This window comes from Cynocephalus volans, chromosome 1 (genome assembly GCF_027409185.1).
Source record: "Cynocephalus volans isolate mCynVol1 chromosome 1, mCynVol1.pri, whole genome shotgun sequence".
Taxonomy (NCBI): domain Eukaryota; kingdom Metazoa; phylum Chordata; class Mammalia; order Dermoptera; family Cynocephalidae; genus Cynocephalus; species Cynocephalus volans.
In genome coordinates this window covers 162,194,318-162,221,946 of record NC_084460.1, presented here as the reverse complement: position 1 = coordinate 162,221,946, position 27,629 = coordinate 162,194,318, and the positions used below count along the sequence as shown (strand labels likewise).

At 35.3% G+C, this 27,629-nt stretch overlaps 1 pseudogene; it reads right to left on the bottom strand.

Annotated features, from left to right (window-relative positions):
* Positions 1–700: 700 nt before the first annotated feature.
* Positions 701–27,629, bottom strand: part of LOC134362857 (multidrug resistance-associated protein 1-like) — an 85,780-nt pseudogene continuing 58,851 nt past the window's right edge.

The following is a 27,629-nucleotide window of genomic DNA, read 5'->3' as shown; positions in this document are numbered from 1 at the left end:
ACGCGCGCGCACACACACACACACACACACACACACACACACACACACACACACACACACACACACACACACACACACACACATTTGTTTACTGAACCACCCCCAACCGGCCCTGAGGAGAGGGTAGGCTGATTAAATCATTCTATTTTCCCAACAATGTGTATTAGTACTTGCATCCAATTACTCTAAAATGCCTAGTTATATATTCTACAAGCATTTGTGAGGTATCAGTTATGTGAAAGGCGCTATGCTAGAAATCTAACGTACAAGTACTATTAAAACTGGGCACTTGCCTTCAAGTAGCTTTATCTAAGTGAGGGAGACGGCTTAAAGAATTATAATAGAGTATAGTCCCTGCCATGATACAGGTATACACACGGGGCCAGTGAGAGCACAGAAAAGGAGCATTTAGATAAGATTGGAGGGCAGAGGGGGAGATCAGGAGACATTACGTTGAGGAGGTGACTCCTGAACAAAGCCAGAGACTTACAGGATAATGGCATTTAGCACTTTGGACTGGACGGAGAAGGCAGGCATGAATGAAAGACAAGACTAGGTACAGCCCAGGATGGTTGGAATCTATAGTGCTTATAGGTATCTGTGCATGCCACCGGCATGCCTTTGTGCATTTCTCCCCTATCGTTGTTTTTTAAATACTGACAGGCTACAGTTAATTTGATTTGGTATAATCAACATACAGCTAAAATAATTTACTTTTTGCCTTTGAATCTTGTGTTATTCCAGCTTCTGTTGTCATTTCGAAGAAAAGTCCTTTCTGATGTATCAAATACTGTGGTGCTTCGAATTCTATAATCCTTCCAGAGTCTAGAACAAGCACCCTGCAATGTGAAAAGAATCCAATCAGGTAACCTATAATCAGTTTTTCACTTCACCTTTTTTGTACTTGATACTGTAAGGTTTAAATTACTGTGATGAGTTATTTCAGTACAAAATACAGGTAGTAGTTAACTCAGGAAATAAGTTAAGTTTTCTAATATTCTTTTAGCATTAAAATTTTTCTTTAAGTATTTTGGAAAATATCTTCTATACCATTAGGGAAAATTTTGTAACTCTCAGCACAGATAAAATTCTTCATTAGTGACAAGCAATTAGTGTGTTTCGTATGTCCGTATCAATCTTTGTAGAAACTTTTATTTCTGGAAAAAAAAATCTGAATCAATGATAGAATGCAGTCTGTGAGCAATTGTCAGGATGGTGCAATCAGAAAACTCCTTCCTGATTGTGGTCTGCACCAAGTTATCAGTCTCAAAATTGATGGAGGCTATTGCCTCATCCAAGATGAGAATTTTTGTTTTTCAAAGCAAAGCATGAGCAAGGCAGACAAGCTGTCGTTGTCCAATGCTGAGAAAAATATAGAAAAATAATTTCAACAATGGACTTTATGGTAACACACTTTCTGTTTCATAATTCTAATTATACTGTCATTCATTCTTTTTCTAACCCACACATTTATTTGCTCTTTTATTTAAGAAATATTTATTGAGTGATGATTATGTGCCAGACACTCATCCAGGTTCTGGGAACAGAGCAATGAACAAAACAGACAAAAACCTTTGTTTGTGCAGTGTTTATATTCTCATGGGGGAGACAGAAAAAAATAAGATAATTGAGTAAAACCAATAGTAGTAAGAGTATAAGATTACATGGGCACAAAGAATGATTGCAGTGACGAATATGCTAATTATCCTGATTTGATCATCACATATTGTATACAAGTATTGATAGTTAACACTGTACCTCACAAATATGTGCAATCAATTATGCTTCAATTAAAAAAAACTTGCTAAAAAAGAGTATAAGATTATAGTACACCAGTATATACAGTATTTTTATATATAATATGCATGTAATAAGTCCTAAGAAGAATTCAAACACACAGACAGGGGAGGTGTATAAAGTGTGGGTATGGGATGGACATTTTCGAAAGGCATGACGAAGAAATCCTCATGGAGAAGTTGCCTTTTAAGTCAAGATGTGAAGGAAGTGGAGAGTAAGCCACGCAAATTTCCAAGCAAAGGGAACAGAGGATGCAAAATCTCTGAGTAAGATGCAAAATCCCTGAGGCAGGCAGGAGCTGGCCCAGCAAACACATGAAACAGCAAGGAGTCCTACATGACAAACAGGGAAAGGAAGAGAGATAGTCATCAAAGAAGAGCCAGGAGTCATGCTGCCCAGGCCATTAAAGGGATCAGCTCAACTGTGTCTCTGATCACAGGAAGAGAACTGTCCTCAGATGTCAAACAGTGATGAAGAGAAAGTAACCTCTACAACATTTTTTTAGGAATAAGGCTAGCAGAGTAGGAGTCTTAACAAAAGGCTCAACTAAATAGTGAATTTTAAACTGCATTGTTCCTTTTCTTTCTTTTCTTTCCCTTTGCCAGCAGTTTCCCAGCCTGTGGCTACCATTTTATTCCTTGTCCTTTTTTCCTAGAGGGAATCAGCAACAGTGAGCTTTAAGCAGACCCAATGAGATCCTTGGTGGCTGAGGAGCTACACCCCTCTTGAGACCAATTGGGGTTTCTAAAGAGCTTGCAATGAACAGCCTGGGCAAGCTCTGTTCTTAGCATATTACCTGAGGTTTTCACCACCCTCTGAAATCTCATGCAGCAGCTTCTTGGGAAGGGACTGCACAAACTCTTTTAGGTGACACAATTCCAGCACCTCCTACAAGTCACTATCAGTATACCTGTCCAGAGGATCCAGGTTCATTTGAAGGGTTCCAGGAAATAAAACAGGGTCCTAGAGAATAAAATAGTTCCCTGTAATCTTACTGTCACTGAAGCATAAATACACTTTAAAAAATCAGACACAGAAAATAAGAAAAAAGTAAACTGATCAAAGTGAATATAGTCATCAAATTTATTTTATATTTAACACAAAAAACAGAAGTGGGTCAGAACAACTATAATTCATATTAAATCATTGTAAGTTTCCTGATTCTCTTTCTCCTCTTCCTATTATCAACATTATCAACAAACACCACGATAATGATGATGATTATAGCTGCCATTTAGTCATGGATATAATATAATACAATAATACAAAATATAGTATGTATATAATATTATCAATCAGCATACCAACCCAGAAAGATAGAAGCTAATGTCCCTAGTTTTACAGATAATGAACTGGAGGTTCCAAAGAGCTCTCTCACCTAAGGCCACACAGAAGGTGAGTGCTTGAGTAGAATTCAAAAAGGACTAAGTAGTTGTTTTTCCTGCTATTCAAGATGCCTGGTGAAACTGTATTTTACCACACCTGTATTTATTTATAAGACAGGAATGACTGATGTCTCCTTTTTGCACTGTTTTCCCTGCCAGAATTCCAAATTTTACTCAAATTTGTTTTGAAGTAAATTCACTAATACAAGTATGTGCCTAAACAATATGACAAAGAGATTTTAGTATTTTAAGATATTTTTAGAAAATAGTACAAAGATATTTCATAAATGCTCAGAAAATATCTTAATTCTCTCACACTCAACTAAATAAGCTCTCTTTGACTTTAGAGGCATATTCTTGAGCCTGTTTGCATACTTGTTAATGATCAAGTTGTTTTGATTCCACAAATGAAAAAATCAAAGGTCTTGAGAAAAAAGATCTAACTCAATTATTGTTCTTTTTTTAATGTTTCTAAACTTCAAGTCAAAGGAGTCAAAATTTTACACTCAAACTACAAAGGCCTCAATAATTTTTTTTCTTACAAAAAATACCAATGCATTTCTGATTTATTCATTTGAGTTTTATTTGCACTTAACTATTATGAAGGTCTCTTTCAAAGAGATATCCTGGTTTTTCAAATAGATAAATGCTTTTAGGAGGAATACTTCACAATAAGAGTGTTTATATAGGGTTCAATTATATAGCAGTCTTTCATAATACCTTTAAAATGATCTGGCTTCCAAAAATAAATTTGTATACTTGAAAGGAACAAATTTTTTTTAAAAGAAAGAAAAAAATTCACTGGAATGAGTTAAAAAAAAGACTACTGACTAAACAGGCTTTACTTGTGGAATAATATTAAGTTTGCCACGAAGGTCATGAAGTCCAATAGTTGATATATCAATTCCATCAATAAAACTTTTGCCTCCTGATCTCTCCAGAATTCTAAATAAGCAATTTGACAGTGTTGATTTGCCTGCTCCAGTCCTTCCCACAATTCCAATCTGTAATGAAATGAACATAAATAGTTCACACTATACTTTGTCTAGGGGAACAAGGCCTTTACACTGACAACAAATACATTAGTATTTGTCAGTGAGATCTAATTTTGCCAACTAGACTAACCTTGACTGCTATGGAAGATGTACTGTGATTTCTAAGCATCTATCTTTATCCAGACACTCTTTATTCACTTGAAAGGCTCTGGCTAACATATGTTCTTCTTCTAGTATTGACTAATTTAGTCATGACCTAACTAGAGAACCCCAGCAGCCCCAGGAAGAGCAGGTCATCCCTGAACCATCCCTGAACATTAAGGGTGTAGGCAGAAGTGGCATTGAAGATGAGATGGTTCTACTGGAACTTTCCAAATGAGGTTTTCTCTACCTTCCCTTCTCCAAAACAAACAAACAGGTAACTGAAACTGCTTGCCAGATAGGCTAGAAAATCCAAAGGAATGCCTGCAAATTAATTTTTCTGGTGTGTCAAAACAACTCTGCATTAAAACTATTGAGGGAGGCCCCAGATAATGTTTAAGGATCTTGGACTCCTGGGCAAAATTATCAGCTTGTCACAAACATTCCAGTGATTGAACATGTTCCTTTGGCCATGAGACCTAAAGCAATCTCTTTTAGTTGCCGATTTGTGTCTTGGTGTTAATAGGAACATTAGAAGGAGAGAATATTAATGTGGCTGGTTTGCACTAATAAAAGATACTAAATCTTAAATCTGACAAAATACATTAGAAAAAGACAAAAAATCTTTTGAATTAATTGGGGTAATCAAAATTCTACAATAATTTCATTTGTTACAAAAATATTTCTGTTCCAAAAGTATTTTCACTTATGTGTATATCTGTATGCTTTTTTGAAACACAAAACTCATATCATATTAACAACAGTTTTGTAAGTAGCTTTTACTAACAAAATTGTATCCCATACATCTTCCCATCTCACTAATAGTCTTAGAAAACATGAAGTCATTTTCTATACAAATAGTCCATCATATAGATTTACTGTGTTTTAAGTAACTGTTTACTTATTGTTGTAATTCACTTTTATAGAGGAGGTAAAAATACACTAAAATCATGTTTCATAATAGTGTAAGAGCAATTTTAAAAATACATTTTTTTTCCTTTTCAAAGCGAAAGCTTATTCTGTACACACCAACCACAGGTCTTTATTACTTTTATATAAAATTTTAACAGAAGACAATTTATATTCAATATCATACTATACTTGACAATGAACGCAATTCAGATAACAGGAAAAAAGAGACACATGAAATATATATGACACATTCTCTTCCTCATGAGTCTGGAAGGTGATATCTTGTAATGCTAAACCAAGATCATCTCAATATCAAGCCTGATAATCAATAAATTCCACTATACCTTTATTGGGCCATTGTGATGGAGTCCTTCTAGACATTATCTAAGGTGCCTTAAAAGAAAGAAATATTCTTAAAACTACAATTACAATTAAAAATACCTTCTCCTGCATTTAAACAAAAAAAAAATTCTACTGCATTTAAACAAAAATGAGGATAAATGATGAAAGACATTTGTAGATATGATTTTCTGAAAATAGTTTTAAATATTACCAACAGAAGACTTCTCATCTAGTTATAAGAAAATCTTAGAACTAAATTTTTAGGCATATCAAGCCTTCACATCTCCTATCAAGTTATTAAGAAAAAACCTTCTAAAATCCTAAAAGGGACTGAAGATAACTTGAAATTTTAGTTGAGATGAGGACTTTCTGTCATTCATTCATTCCCCAATTTCTGAGTATTTACAACACCAGTCACACTGTGTTAGCTGCTGGAGATTCAATAGTGAGGTAAACAGAAATTCTTCCCCTTGTGAAGTATACACGCTAGTGGAGAGAGCCAAAAAAAAAAACCACAGAACATGTGTAAAATGTTAAATGATGATACAGCTTTGGAGGACAGAAATAGGAGGGGCTGCAGGAGGAGGGAGTGTCATTTTAAGTAGGTGGTTAGGGAAAGCTTCACCGGCCGCAGTGAGGAAACTCGTCATGTGAATATTAGTGAAAGATCATTCCAACTAAAGGATACTAACTGCTTGTTCCCAGAACCTGAAACAGAGGCCTGCCTAGAATATTGGAGGAACAGCAGGAGGAACAAGAACACACAGGACATTGTGGAGCCTGGGCAGTGAGGTGGTGTGTTCCCTGGGAGAAGAAGTGATTGCCAATGCCAAACGATAGTGCAGGCAAACTGAGGGCTGAGAATGGACCATTTGTGATCTTGACAAGGGTATGCTCAATGAAGTAGTGGGATTGAAAGCCTGTTTGGAGAGGGTCCAAAAAAGAAAAAGAGAAAAGAAACGAAACAGCAAATGCAGGAAAATCTTACAAAGAATTCATCTATAAAAGGTATCAGAGAGGGGTGAATAGGATTATCTGAACAAATTTACCTCTTCCACATAAGAGTTTCTGTAGTAGTATTTGTCACAACTTATATCAAGTTACATAGAGGATTTTGTTTGTTTTTCTTTTTTAAAAATAGGTGTGTGTGTGTGTATATATATATATGCATATTTTATTATCTTTTTCCAATATAAAAGAAATACATATATAAATAGCAAAAAATTAGGAAATCTAAAAGAACATTTTATATGAGTCATCAGACGACAAATAGACTGAGCAAACTGAATATTGGTAACTGTAGATTGTGAACGTAGGCTAATCTTTCAGGAAATTTGTATGAAAAGAGAAGGCAAGACCTAGGGAAGAATTCAGAGGAAGATTCAAAGTCCAGGTAGGGATTGGAGAATGTAGAAAATACTTTTAATATTTAATAGGCTGAAAGGAACAAGGGGTTGGGGTGCTAAGATGTAGGAATTAGAGGAAGTAGTTAATGGAGCAAGGTCTGAGAGAAGAAAGGAAGAGATATGACCAGAAATACAACTGGAAATGCTAGATTATTATCTGAAGGGGGATACCTCTTTCTCAGACTTACCAGCAAAAGAGGAAGAGTTATGAGCAAAAGAGGAAAGATACTCTCATAAACGGATTGAAGAAGGTACAGGAATTCAAGTAACCTTTACCATCTGCCCTGTTAATTCATGAAACTGGGAGGCAGAAGTAACCCAGATGAGTAAAATAAACAGATAACTCAGTAGCCTAATTCTTCACCCTCTCAAATTACAGTTAATTAAAGAGAACAAAACAGACTGATTTATTCTCTTCCTCCTTCCCATCCACAGAGATGTTAATGATGCGTAAATGAACAGAAGGTGTAAGCAATAAGGGTGTAGTTAATTTAAAAGTTGTGCAAATTCTAGATAATTACAAAATGAGTATATTGAGGGCCAGCCCGTGGCTCACTCAGGAGAGTGTGGTGCTGATAACGGCAAGGCCACGGGTTCGGATCCTATATAGGGATGGCTGGTGCACTCACTGGCTGAGCGTGGTGCTGACAACACCAAGCCAAGGGTTGAGATCCCCTTACCGGTCATCTTTAAAAAAATAAATAAATTAAAAAAAAGAGTATATTAAGACACTTTCCTCAAAGTAAAATCCCTGCAAAGTTATAATCATAAATTGTTTATTTTACCTTACATCAGTAGAGGACAAATCACTCAGACTTTTAAAAACAGGTTATCATATTTCTTATGATTTATGGATTGTCCTAATTTAATTAGCAGTGCTTTTTCCTAATTTAGAGATATATAAAATAATGCGTTTCACAATAATTTTGGTTTTAATTTCATGGAATTGCTGAATATTACAACATAAGTTTGGCAATGCAGGTTTTGTTTAAAATTCATTTTTTAAAATGTCAATTCAGGATGTATTACAGTATCTCAACCCTGCATCCATTTATTGGTTCTTTAGGAGTGCTTACCTCTTTATTCATATTTTCATATTCACAAACTCTTTCAATGGAAACTGCATTGGTTTCAATTTCACATGCATTCCTTACCCAGAAATTCAGAGATCGTGTAATCTGGAGTGGGTGGGGGAGCAAATAGGAGCTTAATGCATGTTCTTTAGCCTTTTATATAATATAAATAATACAGATTTTTGTAAGATTTCATTTTGTTTCATATACTTTATCTCTTTTGCTTATTTAACAACTCTAGAAATGAGCTTATTTATACATATATATATCTGTGTTTCTTTAAGTATATTAAACTCATTAATATCATAAATAATGGAATTATTTGGCAGAAAGAATGACCATTATTCAACATATATTAAAGAAGTCCATACTTAGTGTAAGAAATAATAAATACCAAGACAGATGGGCGATATGCCTCAAGAAATGTATACCCTAAACGAGAAAAAAAAAAAATGGTGCACAAACACTTCAGCATTCTTTACTACCTTCCATCAAAAGGAAGATTCTCTGAATTTTCTGACTACTTCTGTTTCCTTTTTTAAAAATTCTACTTTCTTCTCACCCTACCTTCATAACGTAGGTTCTTTGAGGTTGTAACTTCAAACCTAATTCTGAAAGTCAAAACTCTGACAATTTAGTTTTTTCTTGAGTTTGGTGCCAACCAATTTGATGGCCCACCTAACTTGAATTCTTTAAAGTGTTTATTTAACCTTCGTATTTTGTATATTCACATAATTCACTGCAGAAATAGCAATGTTCGATTATGGAGTTCTCTGCTCCAGAACCTGCATATGTATATGTACCATATTCCCTTTCTAGAAGCCTAAATTCTGAATCCTAAAATACAATGGGCCTCAAAGTTTTTGGTTAAGGGACTAAGGGTATGTACCCAAATCATCTAGACTTACCTTCTAAATAATGTGGAATTATATTAAGAAGTTTAAGGCATTTGCCATTATACAAAGGGAGAATGAACATACTCATGACACTAGTACTTTGCAGTATAATATAAAATTGGGCTTATTATGGAAAAACTTACAAGCAGAGGAGAAGCACCGCATATACTCTCCCCAGACCTTGCGTTATCTTCTTGCTTCAGATGGGCAAATTGGATGCACCGGCCACGGTGGAAAGGGGCCCTAGCCCAATAACACTTTAAATCTGTAAGGATAGGAGAACAGGAAGCTTCTGGGTAACTGTCACAGCAGGAGTTTCCTGGTCCTCCAGTGCTCAGACTTAAGTATCAGGCTGCTCTTCCTATAAGCTAACTTAGAACTGCTGAGCCAGCTTCCTGCTACTACCAAAACAGAGAAAGAAATGAGCCTCCGGGATCATCCAGTTTGGTCTCTCATTACTTGGTTAATACACTCTATAATTCAGACAGGCAAAAGAGAATATTTAATTAACTGGATTATACATATACTACATACTACAAAATCACTACTACTTACATTTAGGGCATAGGATATAGACTAACTATTGCTGAATCTATAGAATTACCAGCCAGAGCAGCAAGCAGTGCAGCAAAGAACACCATCAAGTTGCCAAGAAATTCAAGCCTAACAGACAGCCACCTGCAACAAATGGAATATATTCCTGAGAAACAGATGAAAAAGTCTGTTTTATTTAGCACTAATTCTCCTCTGGGAAATTGAGAAGCAAATATCAGTAGCTGCTTTCTTTTTTCTTCCCAGTACCTAGAACTCAATCAAACATAGTTTGTCACAATAATGATAGCTGAAAGGATTCCTCTGCATAAAAATGCACTTTTGCAGAACTTTGCTTTAAAACTTAATCAGAATTAAAGGATAAAAGGAAAGAACAGTAGCTGAAATGATACACTGTATTTTAAAAATCCTACTGGAAAATCGATTACCTCTCTGATTACATACACTGTTTATATGATAAAATTAGTCTCTAAAAATTAAAATGTGCCCAACTAGTATTTAATGTTTTACTTTTTCCTTTATGTCAAATTATAATTTCAAATGTAAAAATATTTTAAAGTAGTGTATGGAAATAAAATATATTCTACAAATATAAAATACAATGTAGAAGGAGTCATATTAATTGGTAATTCTAATAGCTTCCTACACATCCTTCAAAAAATTTTGGACCTTGTTTTAATATAAAGTAGTATGTCCTTTCGTATGAATATAAATCTATGTAATTTAACTTAAATGTATATTAAATACCAAAAAATATTTAAAAATTAAATATACTTATATTTTTAATTTGATAAAATACCATTACAAAACACCATTTCTGTTTAGAAGTTGGTGAACAAATATTTAAGACTGATCCTGACCTAGGTGTGTTGATATGACTTACCTGTTTGAAATTACATTATTGTAGAAACAGACCAAGTTCTCATTCACCAAATCCTTGTTTTGCTGGATGAACTTCTGTTCATGTCCGAATGCTCTGATGGTAGACACCCCTGACAGAGTCTCGCTAAAGTGGGAAATGATGAGAGAATAGGAGGCTCCTGCCAAACACCAAATTTGCCAAGAACTTGCCATGTAGTATCTCTGATCAGGGGATAGAAAGAGGCAGTTTGAAACATGTAGCAGAAATTACCCCAATGGCTTAAAAACTTGCAAGACCATTCTGTATTGAGTTAAAGAATGATCCCAAAAAGTTAGGTCTAAGTCCTCACCTGCTCTACCCGTGAATGTAACCTTATTTGGAAAACAGATCTTTGCAGATGTAAAGTTAAGGACCTCAAGATGATATAAGCTTGGATTTAGGGTGGACTCTAGACCCAATGCTGTGTCCTTATAAGAGATAGAAAAAAAAAAACCCACAAACACGTGGAAAGCACCATGTGAGGACACTGGAAGAGATTGTGATGTGTCTACAGACCAAGGAAAATGCCAGAAATTGACAACAACCACCAGGAGCTAAGAGAGGATTCTTTCTCAGAGCCCTGAGATGGAACCAACTTTGCCTACATATACATTTTACACTTTTGACCTCCAGAATTGTGAAAGAATAAATTTCTGTTGTTTTTAGCACCCAGTTTGCAGTACTTTGTTACAGGTGCCTTAGGAAACTAATATACTCTTGTACCAGTAAAAATTCTTGCCCTTGTTGTGGTAAAAATTGGTGCCCAGATTCTGGAAAGCACAACTAGAACAAAACTGGGCAAAAATTTACCTTGATAATCCTCCATAATGACCATTATGGAGTACCTACTATGGAAAAACCTCTGTGTCCCATGTTGAAAACATGACCAACAGTTAACCCATTAAATGAGAGAAGTAGATCAAGTGTACAAACAATATTATTTTTGTACCTAAAAATAATTACAGAAAAAAATATTTCTTTCTTGATTTTTTCTCTACAAAAACCACCAGTGTAGCCAGAATTACAAGTGGGCTACTCCTACTTGGCCTCAGTTTGAGGACAATTAGAATAGGTAGAGGACCCACGTCACGTTGAAGTGAGCCCAGCAGCAGTGGCAGATTGGCATGGCTAGTGGTGGCCCTGTCCCCCTCCTTGGACCCAGAGGGAGTGCCAGCCCCACCCCACAACCTGACCCATGCTGTGCCCAGGTGAGCCCAGAAGCAGTGGCAGATCTGCACTGTTAGAGGCCACCCCTCCCCGCTTCTTAAACCTGGAAGGGAGCACTAGCCCTTGGGATCTGACCCACTGAGGTGTGCCCAGCAGAACCTTGTGGTACTAGGGGCTCATTCTATGACCACAGATTCTGGAACAGGACCCAGGTGATTTAACATAATCACCACCACACCTACTGTCAAGCAAAGACAATTCACCACCACAGTAGCAACTAGGGCCACTCCACAGCCAACCTCAGTGTAATAGAAGAAGCAAACCTTCTAGTGGAATGACCAAACATCAACAAAAAAATACTAGAAGTACAAACAAACAAGAAGAAATGACACCACCAAAAGCATACAGTAGTGCTCCAAAGTCAGACTCCATGGAACAGAGAATCTTTGAAATGTCTGAAAAAGAATTTTGAGCAATGATCTTAAGAAAACTTGAAGAAATAAAGGAAGACTCAATTAGAGAACACATGAAACAAGAAAAAATATCCAGAATATGAAGGAGGAAATCTACAAAGAGATTAATATCTTAAAAAAGAGTGTAGCAGAACTTCTAGAAATAAAAGATTCACTCAAAGAATAAAAAACACAACTGAGATCTTGAGCAGCAGGGTAGAACAACCAGAAGAAAGAATTTCAGAGCTTGAACATGGTCTTTTTGAAGTAACTCAGGCAGACAAAAAACAGAAAAAAGAATTTAAAATAATGAGAAAAATCTAAGAGAGATAGCAGACAACCTCAAGCACTCTAACATCTGAATCATGGGTATTCCTGAAAGGGAGGAGAAAGGAAAAGGTATTGAAAACCTACTCAAAGAAATAGTAACAGAAAACTTTCCAGGTGTAGGGCAAGATATAGACCTTCAGATCCAGGAAGCTAAAAGGTCCCCAAACAGATTAACCCAAAAAGACCTTCCCCAAGACACATTATAGTTAAATTTGCAAAGCTCAAAGACAAAGAGAGAATTCTACAAGCAGCAAGAGAAAAGCATCATGTCACTTATAGGGGAACCCCCATCAAACTAACAGCAGACTTCTCAACTGAAACACTACAGGCCAGAAAAAAGTGGAATGATATATTCAAAATACTAGAAGAAAAAAATTGCCAGCCAGTAATTCTTTACCCAGCAAGGCTCTCCTTCAGAAATGAGGGAGAAATAGTGTATTTCTCAGACAAACAAAAGTTGTGGGAGTTCACCACCACACGACCAGCCCTGCAAGAAATTCTCAAGGGAGTCATTCATCTGAAATCTGCATAATGGTGTCCACTATCACAAATACACAAGAAAGAGCAAAACCCACTTTTAAAACAAAAATGCCAGCAAGAAAGAGAAAGAAGCTGAATCATCCCACCTTAAATTCCCAGCTAACATTGAAGAAGAGAAATAAAAGGGGAAATAATAATCAAAACATATTTAAACCATCTAAACAAGAAGCAATTAAATGAAAGGAATTAAGCAACACTTGGCAATAACTATCCTAAATGTGAATGGACTCAACTCCCCATTCAAAAGACACAGACTGACTGACTGGATTAAAAAGCTAGACCCAAGTATATGCTGTCTTCAAGAGACCTACCTCACCTGTAGAGACACACATAGACTAATAGTGAAGGGATGGAAAAAGATATACCATGCAAATGGAAATTAAAAATGAGCAGGAGTAGCTATTCTTATATCAGACAAAATAAACTTTAAAACAAAAAACATTAAAAAAGACAAAGAAGGCCACTATATAATGATAAAGGGATCTTTTCAGCTAAAAGATAAAACAATCATAAACATGTATGCACCCAATACTGGAGCACCCAGATATTTAAAGCAAATACTCTTAGACCTAAAGGAAGAAATAGGACCTAATACATTAATAGTGGGTGATCTGAACACCCCTCTCTCAGTATGGGACAGATCTTCCAGGCAACATTTCAATTTAATCCACACCCTAGGCTGACTAGACTTGGCAGTATATACAGAACATTTCACCCAACAACTAAAGAATATACTTTCTTCTCATCAGCTCATGGTACATTCTCCAGAATAGACCATATATTAGGTCACAAATCTAGTCTCAACAAATTTTTAAAAATTGAAATCATTCTAACTATCTTTTCAGACCACAATGGACTAAAATTGGAAATGAACAATAAGCAAAACTCTGGAAGCTATACACATATACAACACATGGAAACTAAATAATAGGCTCCCGAATGACCTATGGATCCAAGAAATTAAATAGGAAATCAAAAAATTTATACAAACTAATTAAAATAAAGACACATCATACCAAAACCTGTGGGATATTGCAAAAGCAGTACTCAGAGGCAAATTTATTGCAATAAATCCTTATATCAAAAGAACGGAAAGACTTCAAATAAACAACCTAACACTGTGCCTCAAAGAACTTGAAAAACAACAACAATCCAAATGTAAAGGTAGTTGACAGGAAGAAATAATTAAGATCAGAGCAGAACTAAATGAAATAGAGACCCCCCAAAACAATAGAAAAGACCAACAAAACAAAAAGTTAGCTTTTTGAGAAGGTAAATAAAATAGACAAACCATTAGCTAGGTTAACAAAAAAAAAAAAAAAGAAGAAGAAGAGAGAAGACCCAAATAACAAAAATCAGTAATGAAAAGGAGACATTACAACCGATACCGCAGAAATAAAAAGAATCATTAGAGACTATTATAAACAACTGTATGACAACAAATACAAAAATCTGGAAGATATGGATAAGTTTCTAGACACATATAAACTGCTGAGAGTGAACCAAGAAGAGATAGAAAGCCTGAACAGACCAATAACAAGCAAGGAGATTGAAGTGGTAATTAGCAAACTTCCAACAAAGAAAAGTTCAGCTCTGGATGATTTTACAGCTGAATTCTATAAAACTTTTAAAGAGGAGTTAACACCAATTCTCCTCAAACTATTCCAGACCACTGAAACAGATACTACTCTCCCAAACTCATTCTGTGAGGCCAATATAACTCTCATACCAAAACCAGATAAAGACACAACAAAAAAAGAAAATTATAGGCCATTATCCTTGATGAACATTGATGCTAAAAACCTCAACAAAATTTTAGCTATCAAGACACAGGAAAATATAAAAAAATTATACACTATGATCAAGTGGGATTCATCCCAGGGATGCAAGGATGAAACATGAAAATCAGTAAGTGTGATACATCACATCAACAAACTCAAGGACAAAGACCATGTGATTATCTCAATAGATGCTTAAAAAGCACTTGACAAAATTCATCATCCGTTCATGATAAAGACTCTCAACAAATTGGGTATAGAAGGAAAATATCGCAACACAATAAAAGCCATTTATGACAAGCCCACTGCTAGTATCATTCTGAATGCAGAAAACCTGAAGGCCTTTCCCTTAAGAACAGGAATAAGACAAGGATGCCCACCCTCACCATTTCTATTTAACATAGTACTTGAGGTACTAGCCAGAGCAATCAGGCAAGAGAAAGAAATAGAGGAAATCCAGATTGGAAAAGATGAAGTCAAACTCTATTTGCAGAAGACATGATAGTCTATATAGAAAAACCTAAAGACTCTATCAAGAAATGCCTAGAGCTGGTTAATAACTTCAGTAATGTTTCAGGATACAAAAATAAATGATCCCAAATCAGTAGCATTTACATAGTCAAATAATGAATTAACAGAAAGGTAAATAAAGAAAGAAAGCCCATTTACAACAGTCTCAAAAAAAATAAGATACCTAGGGATCAATTTAACCAAGGAGGTGAAAGACCTCTACAATGAGAGCTACATATCATTTCTGAAAGAAATTAAAGAAGACACAAAAAGATGGAAAGATATTCCATGCTCTTGGATTGGAAGAATTAACATTGTGAAAATGTCTATACTACCCAAAGTGATCTACAGATTAAACACAATCCCCATAAAAATACCAATGACATTCTTCACAGAAATGAAAAAAGCAATCTTACCTTTCATATGGAAAAACAGACGACCCCAAATAGCCAAAGCAATCCTGAGCAAAATAAATAAAGCCAGAGGCATAACATTATCTGACTTCAAATTATACTACAAAGTTATTGCAACAAAAACAGCATGGTACTAGTATAAAAATAGACATTCAGACCAGGTGAGTAGAATTGAGAACCCAGAAATCACCCCTCAGGCTTACAGCCATCTGATATTGGACAATGGCAACCAAATCTACATTGGGGAAAAGACTCCCTCTTAAACAAGCAGTGCTCAGAAAACTGGATATCCATATGCAGAAGAAGAAACTAGATATGCATCTCTCACCATACACTAAAATCAACTCAAAATGGATTAAATACTTAAGTATAAGACCTGAAACTGTAAAAATACTAAGGGAAAATATAGGTGAAACACTTCAGCAATTATATGCGGGCACATGCTTTATGAACATGAGCCCAAAAGCACAAGAAACAAAAGAAAAAAAGAGCAAATGGTACTATATCAAATTAAAAAGCTTCTGCATAGCAAAGGAAACAATCAACAAGTGAAACAACAACCTACAGAGTGGGAGAAAATTTTTGCTAATTATGCATCTGACAAGGGTTTAATATCCAGAATATACATAGAACTCAAGCAGTAACACAGTAAAAAAACAAATAACCCAATTAAAAAATGGGCAAAGGAGCTGAATAGAAATTTTTCAAATGAAGACATACAAATGGCCAACAGATACATGAAAAAATGCTCAACATCACTAGTCATCAGGGAAATACAAATTAAAACTGCATTGAGATACCACCTAACTCCAGTTAGACTGGCTATAATCAAAAATGTGGTGAATACCAAATGCTGGTGAGGGTGTGGAGAGAAGGAAACACTCCTACGTTGTTGGTGGGGCTGTAAATTAGTACAACCATGATGGAAAACAGTATGGAGGTTTCTCAAACAACTACAGGTAGATCTTCCATATGATCCAGCAATCCTTCTCCTGGGTATATACTCAGAGGAATGGAAATCATCATGTTGAAGGGATACCTGCACTCCCACGTTCATTGCAGCTCTGTTTACAATAGCCAAGGTATGGAACCAACCTAAATGTCCATTGATGGATGATTGGATAAAGTAACTGGTATATGCACACCATGGAATACTACTCTGCCATAAAAAAGAATGAAATACTCCCATTTGTAACAACATGGATGAGCTTAGAGAAACTTATGTTGAGTGAAATAAGCAAAGCATAGAGGGATAAATACCACATGTGCTCACTCATATGTGGGAGCTAAAAGAGAAAGGAAGGAAAGAAAGACCATGGTAGTACATTGGTCTTATAGAGGGAGGGAACATTCTTAGGGCTACAAAGTGGAGGGGGGGAAGAGGGAGGGGGAGGGAGCCTGGGGTATAATTAGGTGGGGGATATGGGGTACAAAAGTAATTTCTGGTGGGGGGGTGTCCCCAGTATGAATCTGGCCCTCACTTCATGGGCATGAGGGGTAACAGTTAGCTTTGTATCTCATGAATATTCATAATAAATAAATATATAAATAAACAAACAAATAAATAAAAAGAATAGGTAGAAACTGGAGAGCTGGAGGGAGCATGCCCCGAATTGACTAGATCATCATTAATTAGTATCAGAAAATTGCTACCAACTGGAAATAAAAATTAGAAGTTACCAGATCTTGCAAATTTTCAGGAAAATCTATAGATGTGGAATTTTATATAAAATTTTTGATTTTAAAATGTCTTCATTTTGATAGAAACACTGAGCAAGCTAAAAAAAAACCCTTATCTCAAGCATGTCCTGTTAGGTTGCAGTTCATGAGCTCTGCTCTGTGCTAAGTGCTCTGGAGAATACAAAAGATTACAGCATTCTGGGGTTTCAGGGGACTTAAAGAGATTGCGTAGATCAGGAATTATGCTTTTGGGGACACAGACTCTCTGAGTAGCTGATTAAGGGTAAGACACTTTTCCCTAGACGAATGTGCATATGCATACACATTCAGAACCTTTTGAAAAATTTTAGTGAATTATAGAAGCCACAGAGTATTACCATGAAATTGTTCAGGGGAATCTAGTTTAAGAACTTTTGATCAAGATCAACGCTCCTCATAAGAATCTCCTGAAGGGTTTGTTAAAATGCAGACTTCTGAGCCCCACTCTGAGAGATTCTGATTCGGTACATCTAGGGTATGGTCCATATCACACTCTGAGCAGCACATATCTAAATCAAACCTCTTAGTTCACAGGAGAAAAAAATGTAGCCCAGAAAGGGAAGGGATGTTCCAGGCACCTGAGTCAGGAAGGTGACCAGAATTCAAGGCTCCTGAATCCAAATTTGAGGCTCATCCTATACAATTCTCCCTAACAAGATATTGCTTCTAGACTCTTTTTTTTACTCCTGGTCACTCTGTTATAGACTACCAAACATGAGATCATCACATAAAATTTCATTTGTGACATGAGTGTTTTGTTGTTGTTGTTAAGCAGGTATAATTGATCCTCAGTACCATCCTTCTGTTTTTAGATTTATTTATTTTGTTTATCATAACATAGTTGATTGTACATTTCCATGGGGTACAGAGTTGAATATTATTACCTGTATGTAATATGTGATGCTCAAATTAGGATAAATAGTATATTCAACATTATACAATGTAATCTTTTCTTGTGGCCCTTTACCAATTCCTCCTTTACCCCCCTCCCCCTCCCCTTTCCTACCTCTGGTAACCTCAGTTCTGTTCTCTCCTTTTGAAAGTTCAACGTATTACTGTGATTGTTGTATCTTTCTTTCTTTTAAAAATTTGTTTATTTTTCAGCTCCCACTTATGAGTGAGGGTATGCGGTATTTCTCTCTCTGTGCTTAGCTTATTTCATGTAACGTGATTTTCTCTGAGTTCATCCGTGTTGCTGAGAATGCCGGTATTTCCTTCTTTTTATTGCACAGTAGTATTCCATTGTGTATATATACCACATTTGCCTTATCCAGTAGTCCAACAATGGACTTCCTTTAAGATTTAAATACACACACACATGTGCGCGCGCACACATGTGTGAGGGTACTTCGAGAAGTTCGTGAAAAGATTGAATTAAAAGATAATATGAATCCTTCCATGAACTTTTTGAAGCACCTTGTATATGATATAGTTTCTCTGCTCCCAGAGACAGAGAATTACAGTGTCATTAAGTAGATAATTTGTGGTCTCCTAGAAAAATAGCTTGTCATTTTAGCAATATAATGAATCCATAACATATAGGTGAGTCTGACCTCTTTGCACTATTTTGGTAGAGAATGTTTTACACAGAAGATGGAATATGACCTAGGTCATGAAGGGTGAATAAGATGTAGTCAAACAAGGAAAATAGGAGAAACATATGAAGTAAGAAGAATAATGATAGCATAGGTGCAGAAATGAGAAAATGATTAACATTCCTTCTTTAGCAGACTAAACCCCAACATGAATTTAAAAACTTAGGTTTTCGGAAAACATTAAACTACAAGAACTGCATCATTTTGTCCAAAAAGCCTCCAAATACTTTTATATTTAATTCAAAATATGTATTAAGAAATTTTGTCTTATACTGTAGCCTCACAGTGACATAATTTGGAGTTCAAATTGGTTGACCACATTTTAATATAAAGTGATCACGTAAGTATCACGAGAGACATACTTAGCTCTTCCAGCAATCATTTGTTAATATTTGGGATTATAGGACAAAAAGTTACTATCTGTTTCTCTCTTGAATATGCAGGTAAATTAACTTTATGCTAAAATACAAACAATATATAGATTTTTGTGGTGGCCATAAAAATGCAGGATTCAGTAGTCATGCTGCAGGGAGCACAGCTGACTGAAAGCACCAGCTGCTGCACCTCCGGATCTGCCGCTGTATTAGCACCGAGGCCTTTTTTCCATGAGTTGCTGCCAGTCAGTGACTGAGAACAGCAGAGAGTGCTGAAGCAGGCCCATTCTGGAGACACATGGGACCCTAAATAGGCAATTGTGTTGAAGACTTCCCATTAGTTCGAGTATACCTGTATGGAACTGCTCTACAGTCAAGACTCTTCCCACACAACCCTTCTTCCTCCTTTTTGTCCCTCAGGGATCAGACTGCCTCACTATATGAGGGCTCTTCCAGCCCAGCCTTCTCCTGCTCCTTTCCTTTCTCAGTAGGCATTTCCCCCAGTAAATCTCTAGTACATCTAATCCTTTCTCAGACTCTGCTTCTTGAAGAACCTGGGTTAACAGAAGGTTTAAGTGGGTCTGAAACTATATTTGACTATGGACTTATAAGTTATTAATGCTAATAAAAATCCAATGCACTTACTTGTAGAGTGAAATAGGAGAAAACCAAGGGAATAGCCCCCAGAATGCAGAGTGGCAAAGCTACCATGATGACCAAAGTTGTTCCAATTACATCCAATGTACAATTCATCCAGGTCCATAAGTAGAAATGGAAACTCAGATCAATTATAAACATGTCCTGAAAAATTTGATATCAGGTCATTTTATTTTTAGCTTTTTATGGTTTAGAATGAGGGGAAGAAGAAATATATCATTCAATGGAAAAATTTTTAAAAACTGTGTACCCAGGTGTGACAATCTGATGACTAAATAAGTCTAACTACATGGTCTTTGTCCACTTCTAACCCATCCGCATGTGTTTTTTCCCCTGTAGTTGATTGTAACATTTAAAAGGCTGTTGAAGTAACAAGATGTCTATGATCAAGCAGTTTATATTTCCCAGTGACAACTGCATGGCAATTAATTATACAACTGAAGTCAGATTCTGATAAAAAAAAAAAAAATAAGTGTCCAAAATCCAGTAGCTGAGTTTTCAAAATCCAGTATTCCAGGCATTGGGCTATCACTATTTACTATTCAAAAATTGTAAAACACTCCTGGGGCATTATTATCCACTGTGAACATGTCCAACAGCTTTCTTGCACAGCTAGGTCCTGCCATACCAGAAGCAGCAGAAAAGGAAAATAATCTTCATTTACAAAATTAGAAATGGAAAGATGGAGGCGGTCAACAGGAATAAGAGAAGGACAATGGGAAGACCATGCATTAATTCACACTTTCTTGCACTAACTTAATCAAATCTATGTGGTACAAAGTGTGATCTAACAGTTCCCAGGGAATAGAAAGACACTGAACCTTGGAGGGATGAACAATTGAGTTCAAGGAAAACTGATACAAACAATAGAGATAGAATTTTATTAGTTCTGTCTTGCTTTGGGATTTCCCTGATTATCTCATTTACCAAATAGTGTAACAGCATCATATTCATGTGCAACTTCCTACTTGTATTTAGAATTTACCTTCTCATATTCTCATCTGCTCAAGACCTAATGATTTAAAATTTTATTGTAGAAAAATGGTAATTATTTAGTAGGGTCACCATGGGAAATGTCCAGTGGGAGACAGAAAGCTGGTGATCAAGACCTTCTGTAAGTTTTCAATCAACAGTGTGTACATTGGTATGATTAAGCAAGATTTAATATTCCATTAAGAATTTGTCATGCTAGATACTTTTAGTTATATTTTCATGTTTTGTCTTCACTTCCCCTCATACAATTTTTTTTTACATATATACATATTAACATATTTCAAAGTTATGGATCTGCACTGTCTAATACAGAAACCACTAGCAATATGTGGTTATTGAGCACTTGAAATGTGGCTACTACAAATTGAGGTGTGCTGTAAATATACATAATAAAAACTAGACTTTAAAGACTTTGTCCAAAAAAAGTAAAATATTTAATTAATAATTTTATATTGATTACAGTTTGAAATAATATTTTGGATATATTTTAAATAAAATATATTATTATAATTAATTATTTTGACTATTTCTTTTTACTTTTTTATTGTGGCTACTAGAAAATTTTAAGTTACATATGTGTTTTGCATTATATGTCTATTGAACAGTGCAATTATAAGTGCTTGATAGTAAACACAATGAGGAAACCCCTATAGCTAAGCAGAGGCACTCTGGCAATCTGCACCCATCCCCCACTTACTGTAAGTGATTTCTTAAGTTTTCATAAAGGCAGAATGTTTTGAAGTCCAGATATCTCCACACAGACTTACAATTTTTTTTCCCTTCTTAGCCTATACCAGTGATTCTCAAACTCAAAGCATGTGAGAATTAGAGTGGCAGACATGAAAGCACATGTATTTCTTGTATTCATTAAGCAATGTTCAAAGTTTCTTTTAATTATATGCATAAGATGTGACTCTTTTATATACCAATTATAAATGTCCCAGGGTTTAGGAAAAAAAAAAAAGAGAAAGAAAGAAATTTAACAATGAAACGTATGCTAACCACAATCCCATCTTTCTAGTATGATATTTTGTACAAATGAAATTATACTAAATATGAGCCATCATTTTTAGGCATGCTATTTAACAAGGTATGTCTTTCCTTACCTTGGTAAACCATTTGATGATCTGGCCTATGGGACTGGTTTCCAAAAACTGGAGTGGGAAGTGCAGCACATTATTCAACAGCTGAGTAAATAAGGTTCGAGAAGCAGCCAGGGAGCCTCTGGTGATGATATAAGCTCCAGAGCAGACAAGGAGACCTAAACACACATTGTTATCAGGGTCATATTAACCTCTTAAAGAAATTTTGTGTTTTAATTCTCAAAAGGTTGTTTATAATAACATTTTAAAATTTAAAACCAAAATATCATAATTAAAATGAGTAATTGTGGACCGAACTAAACATAAATGTATATGGTTCATTGGAAATAGACAGACACTGCTGATGGTTGAACATGCTACCCCACAGAGATGTCCTCATTCAGGGTCATAGCTTCTATATAGAAACGCACAGAAGATAAAAGAAGAAATCAACCTAGTTCATGGAATTTTAGCAACCTATTAATTTTATGATATCCTGTGGAACAATGTGGCAGTCACTAATATTGTTAGTCAAATAGTTATAGTTCTTTCAGCTTCTAGGTACATGGTAAAGTTTAATTTTCTGTTTCCCTTGTGGTCGATGGAACCAAATGAATAGATCTGAACAGTGAATTACAAGAGAAGAAACATATGCCACTTCCAGGTTAGAGCATTTAATTGCTGGTGTCAGACCTGCTACAGCTCCTATTCCCCTTGCACAGTGCCTGCCAACATTTAAATGATGTCGGATTGTTCCTTCAACTTGGGTCCCTAGGATAAGCAGAGTTCCTTTCCTGACCTACAGTGGACACATGGTATGAGTGAAGAATAAACAGTTTTTGGTATGGTAAGCTACTGAGATTTGGTTGGCCAGAGGGTTGTTCCTGTAATAACTAAAAAAGCAGATAACATATACAAAAACTTGCAGCATTAGTGGAAGAGGTTGGAAAACAGTTACTAGCACACATTAACTGTTAGCTGCACCTGACAAAATATGCAAGAAAGAGACAACCTCATAAAAGAGCTAACCAGCATGTAAGAAGAAATGGAAGGAAAAAGAGTCCCCAAATTGGGAAATTTGTAGCTGAAAGAAGAAATGCTTTGTTATAATAATTGGTTCAAGGATGGAATATGACTCAAATTGTCTCAAGCAGAGTAATTTCATGAACTTCCACAGAAGTAAGTTCTTTGAAAGGCCCATTTCCATCACCATGTGGAGCCTGAACTGAAACCAATGAGGAAAATAAATAGAGATGATAAATTAAGAGAGCCATGGACACTTTATTTGAGCCTCTGGATAAAGCATGTTTAAAGATCCCTGCCTGAGCTTTTCAACTTTGGGGTAAATTTCCATATTTCTTAAGCCAGTTTGTTGTTGAGTTTGAACTGATACACAACTGCTCAATTACACTCTAATACACAAAGTTGATAATAAAAGTGTGTTGCCAATATGATCCTTGTTCCTTTTTAGGTAGCATGTTTAAAACAAAACAAATCAAAAATAGTTGCCCCTCATCACCTTAAATTCTTTTAGCTAGTTTCTTCGTATTTTAAAATAATATCATATACTCTTGTTAACTGATTTCTCAGTCTTAAATATTGTATTTTCCTCCCTCCCTCCCCCATCTTTTCCTCTTCCCCTTTCAAAATTAGGTTACCCCACGGGGGAGGGGGAAGGGGAGCTGGAGGAGGAAAAAGGAGGACTTGGTAAAGGGATATGAAAATCAACTACATTGTATATTGATAAATTAAATTTAAAAAATAAAAAATAAAAACAACATCGACAAAAAAATAGGTTACCCTTTTTTCTCAAATATTCAGTGTTTATGTTACTACTAAACATGTATTATTCATGAAGTTCAGTACATCTATTGTGCTTGTGCTACTATCTTTCTGTATGCTTAGTTTTCTATGTATCTAGCACTAATATATTCTCAACACTTCAATAGCCAGCAAATCTCTTTTGAATATATTCAAATTCATCAGATATTCTATTATTTCTTTCATCCAGTTTAGCCCCTGCCCCTCTGCAACACAAACTGCCCTCCTGGAGCCCTCTGTCTTTTTGTTCTAAACTAGAATGGTTGCTGAAACAGGCATTTGTAGTCTTCAGTTATGGAAAATACTTGTATTTTAAAAATATTATGTACTTGATAATTTTCTCCTCTATTTACTGAAACTCTTTTTATATAAATGTTGAACTTCTTGAATTGTTCCTCTAATTTCTTCTTATCTATCGTTTGCCCTCTCTGTTTTCGGTGATGTACATTTGGGATAATTTCTTCTAATTAATCTTCTTACATTGTACAATCTTTTAAAATTTCTATAGTCTTTTCAAGAACTTTCTTGTTCTCAGATTGAACTGATTTCAGCACATTCTTCACCTACTGTATGGATGCAATATTTTGAATCTCTGAAGATACTGGTGAGAACTTTTTAAGGTCTAATTCTATTCCAAATATTATTGCTTTACTTTTGAGTTTGATGGCTCTATTCATTGACTCTTATTTATGCTGTTGGTTTAATTAAAATGTATGACCATCCATCATTATCAGTATAAAAATATAAGGGAAAGATGCAGTTAGTTAATACAGGTGCTTGATGTGACTTTCTTCTTCCATTGTATACTCTAATTTCCCCCAACATTTCTCTCCCCTGAATGGACAGATATGTCCCTGGAAGTCTTCATACTGAGATCCAGACATGTAGGCTGAGGCTTCTCCAAGAGGCACAATAAGGAAACTTTCTTCTATGTATGCCACACATGAAAGAAACTCTACAAGGTTACTTCAAAAGGTTCATGAAAAAATAGAATTAAAAGATAATACGAATCTTTCCATGAGCTTTTTGAAGACCCCTCATAACTTCCTCTTTAAACATCAGCTTTCTAGTTTTCATCGTACTGCTGCTGTGCCAGGGGCTGTATACATTGGTGTTGGTGGCAGGTGTTCTAGGAAAGCCTGACAAGCCAGCAGAACAATGCTCTGGTGAATTACTTTGATTATGTCCATGAAACTCAGTTCTACTCTCTCTACCTGTATCCAGGAGTTTAGTTGTTTTTCATGGCTCAATAGAACATCTCCCCTTCTCTCATACCTTCTCCAGTATCTGTTCTTGACTTCTGCCCTTGGCTCTCTATCAGTATAATCATTTATGTAGAAATCTATCACCCTGAAATTCTCTAAAAGCCTTTCCTTTAATATTTATTCACTATCATTTCAGTGAAATTTTATGAGATAAGTAAATGATCCACTTGGCCATTTAATTTGGAAGCAGCAGTGTAGTCCTTAAACACTACACTTGAAAAATAAGGTGCCTATATTTTACACATTGAGTTGGAGAAAGGAAGTTCCTAACAGTGATATATAAAACACAGTAGATTAGGGATGTGCAGAGGCAGAGTGTCCTAGCGATTCAAATAGCTGAGGCCCAAGAAAAAAATGTTCAGGGATACTTCTTTTTTTAGAAAATGAGGTAAGATCTTTATTACTGTTATAAAATATAGATGTAACATTTTCTGCTTCAGTACTCCAGTTTTGTTTGAATGTTAGCCTTCTATATTATCCATAGCAGCCTTCCAGTATTAACTTGTGAATGTGCTGTTTGTGCTTTAAAGTTAAAAAAAAATGTGAGCTATGGTGATGTCAGTGGATAAAGTCTGCTCTTGATTGGACCAGGTTTTATAAGATGTAGCTGTGGTGTCCTGAAAAAAAATCAGAAATTATAGATTTTCATGTCTTAGGCTCACCTTCCCTATGGAAATGAAATTTACAATTGCATTTAATAATGCATGAGAAAAAACTGAATTTTTTATATGTAAAAATTAAAAGTGAAGAAGAAAGAATTAGAGATTTGTATTGTAATGACTGCAAGAATAATTGTAATAGTAACTGCTATATAGTATTGTAATGACTGTAAAGACCACTCTAGACAAAAAGCCAATCAGGACAAAATCTTTATCATTAAACTGTGCATAATCTCTTGCCTTTGTTACAAAATATTTCCTATATTTACTGATGGTTAATAAAAATTAAACTTTATACAAGTAATATTGTGGATACTAAACCTGCATACTTTATATTCTATAGGAAATGCTTTATGCTCATTTAAAATATTCTTCAAAAGCTGTTGAATCTACTCTAAAGCTGTAACATGAATTCACTGGATTGGTATGAGTTTAACCCTCATGGGTATATGTGATATACATAGATATAGAGATTCATGTGTATTTGGATGTTTCTTTTTCTGCTAAATAATCTAGACCTCTGTATCTATATTTTTCTCATTAAGTAGCAAACTGCAAGTTGATAAACTTGGCTCTCACTGATTCAAAACCAAACACATTGTAAAGTCCTGTTCTTTCTCACTATAGATAATCCTCATTCTAGTTATTAACATTTCTTTCCCCAATGTTGTTAACAATAACAAAACAAATATAAATCGGTCTTACAATATTTGTTTATCTTCTGTTGGAGACATTTATAAGCAGCACTACGGCCACACAATAAAAGTAAAATGAAAAGAAGTGAAAAGAGAAGCAAGGTCCTAAGTTCTAAATTTTTAAATTTTATCTTCATTTTCTATTACCCAAAGCATGTATCTCTGTTTTCCCTTATGAATATCCTTACATATCATGACTTCCACTAGATGGCTCTATTATTTTCTTATTTGAATTGCTATCACTCTCTCTCAAGTTGCCTTCCTTTCTTCATATAAATGCAACAAATTGTTTCTATTTTTTAAATTTTCCCCTTAATTATACTATACCTGGGAGTATCCTTCTTACTCTTTCAAATTACCTAACTTCTTTGAAGGACTTACTGTATATATAATGTATCTACTCTTTAATTCTTAATTATTTAATTCCCTACAATCTGCCTTCTTTTTCCACCTCTATCAATGATGTTTTCTTGACTATAATCGGGGGTCTTTTCTCAATTTTCATTCTCCTTAATGTAACTGCAGCATTTCAGAACCATTGAGAACTTTACTTTCCTGAGCCACTACCTTGTTTTTCTTTTCTTTCTTTCTTTTTTTTCTTTTTCTTTTTTTTCTTTTTTTTTTTTGGCTTCTTACATTGTACCTTCTGGGTCCCTTGGAAAGCAGTATATCATAGTATGGAGTTTTCCAAAGTATATTCTGTGGAATCCAAGCTGCTCAAGATGTTAAGGGACAACACCTGAAAAAAAAATTCCATGGTCAAATGGGATTTGAGAAACATTGGGTTAAACAGCATTAAACAGGTCAGTTTATTGTAGAATATCTCAAAATTTTTAGTGAAGGAAAAAAAGAGGGAAGATTTCAAACTCATAGAGGAATACAGTTCTCAGTTTCTCAAACTTATTGAAATAGAATGCTGTGTTTGTGGATCATCTCATTACTATTCACGTAAAACCCTTTTGGAAATACTAATTTAGTGGTAAGAACATAAGCTTAGGAGTCTAGTAGACATGGATCCAAATCCCACCTCCAAAACTTACTAGTCATAGGACTTTGATTATATTATTTGTCTTCTCCATTGTTAAGTGTTAACTAACTTATTGCACTCTTGCTATATGCTCAGCACTTTTCTACATACTTGATACATATTATCTAATTCAATCACTGGAACAATCTTTG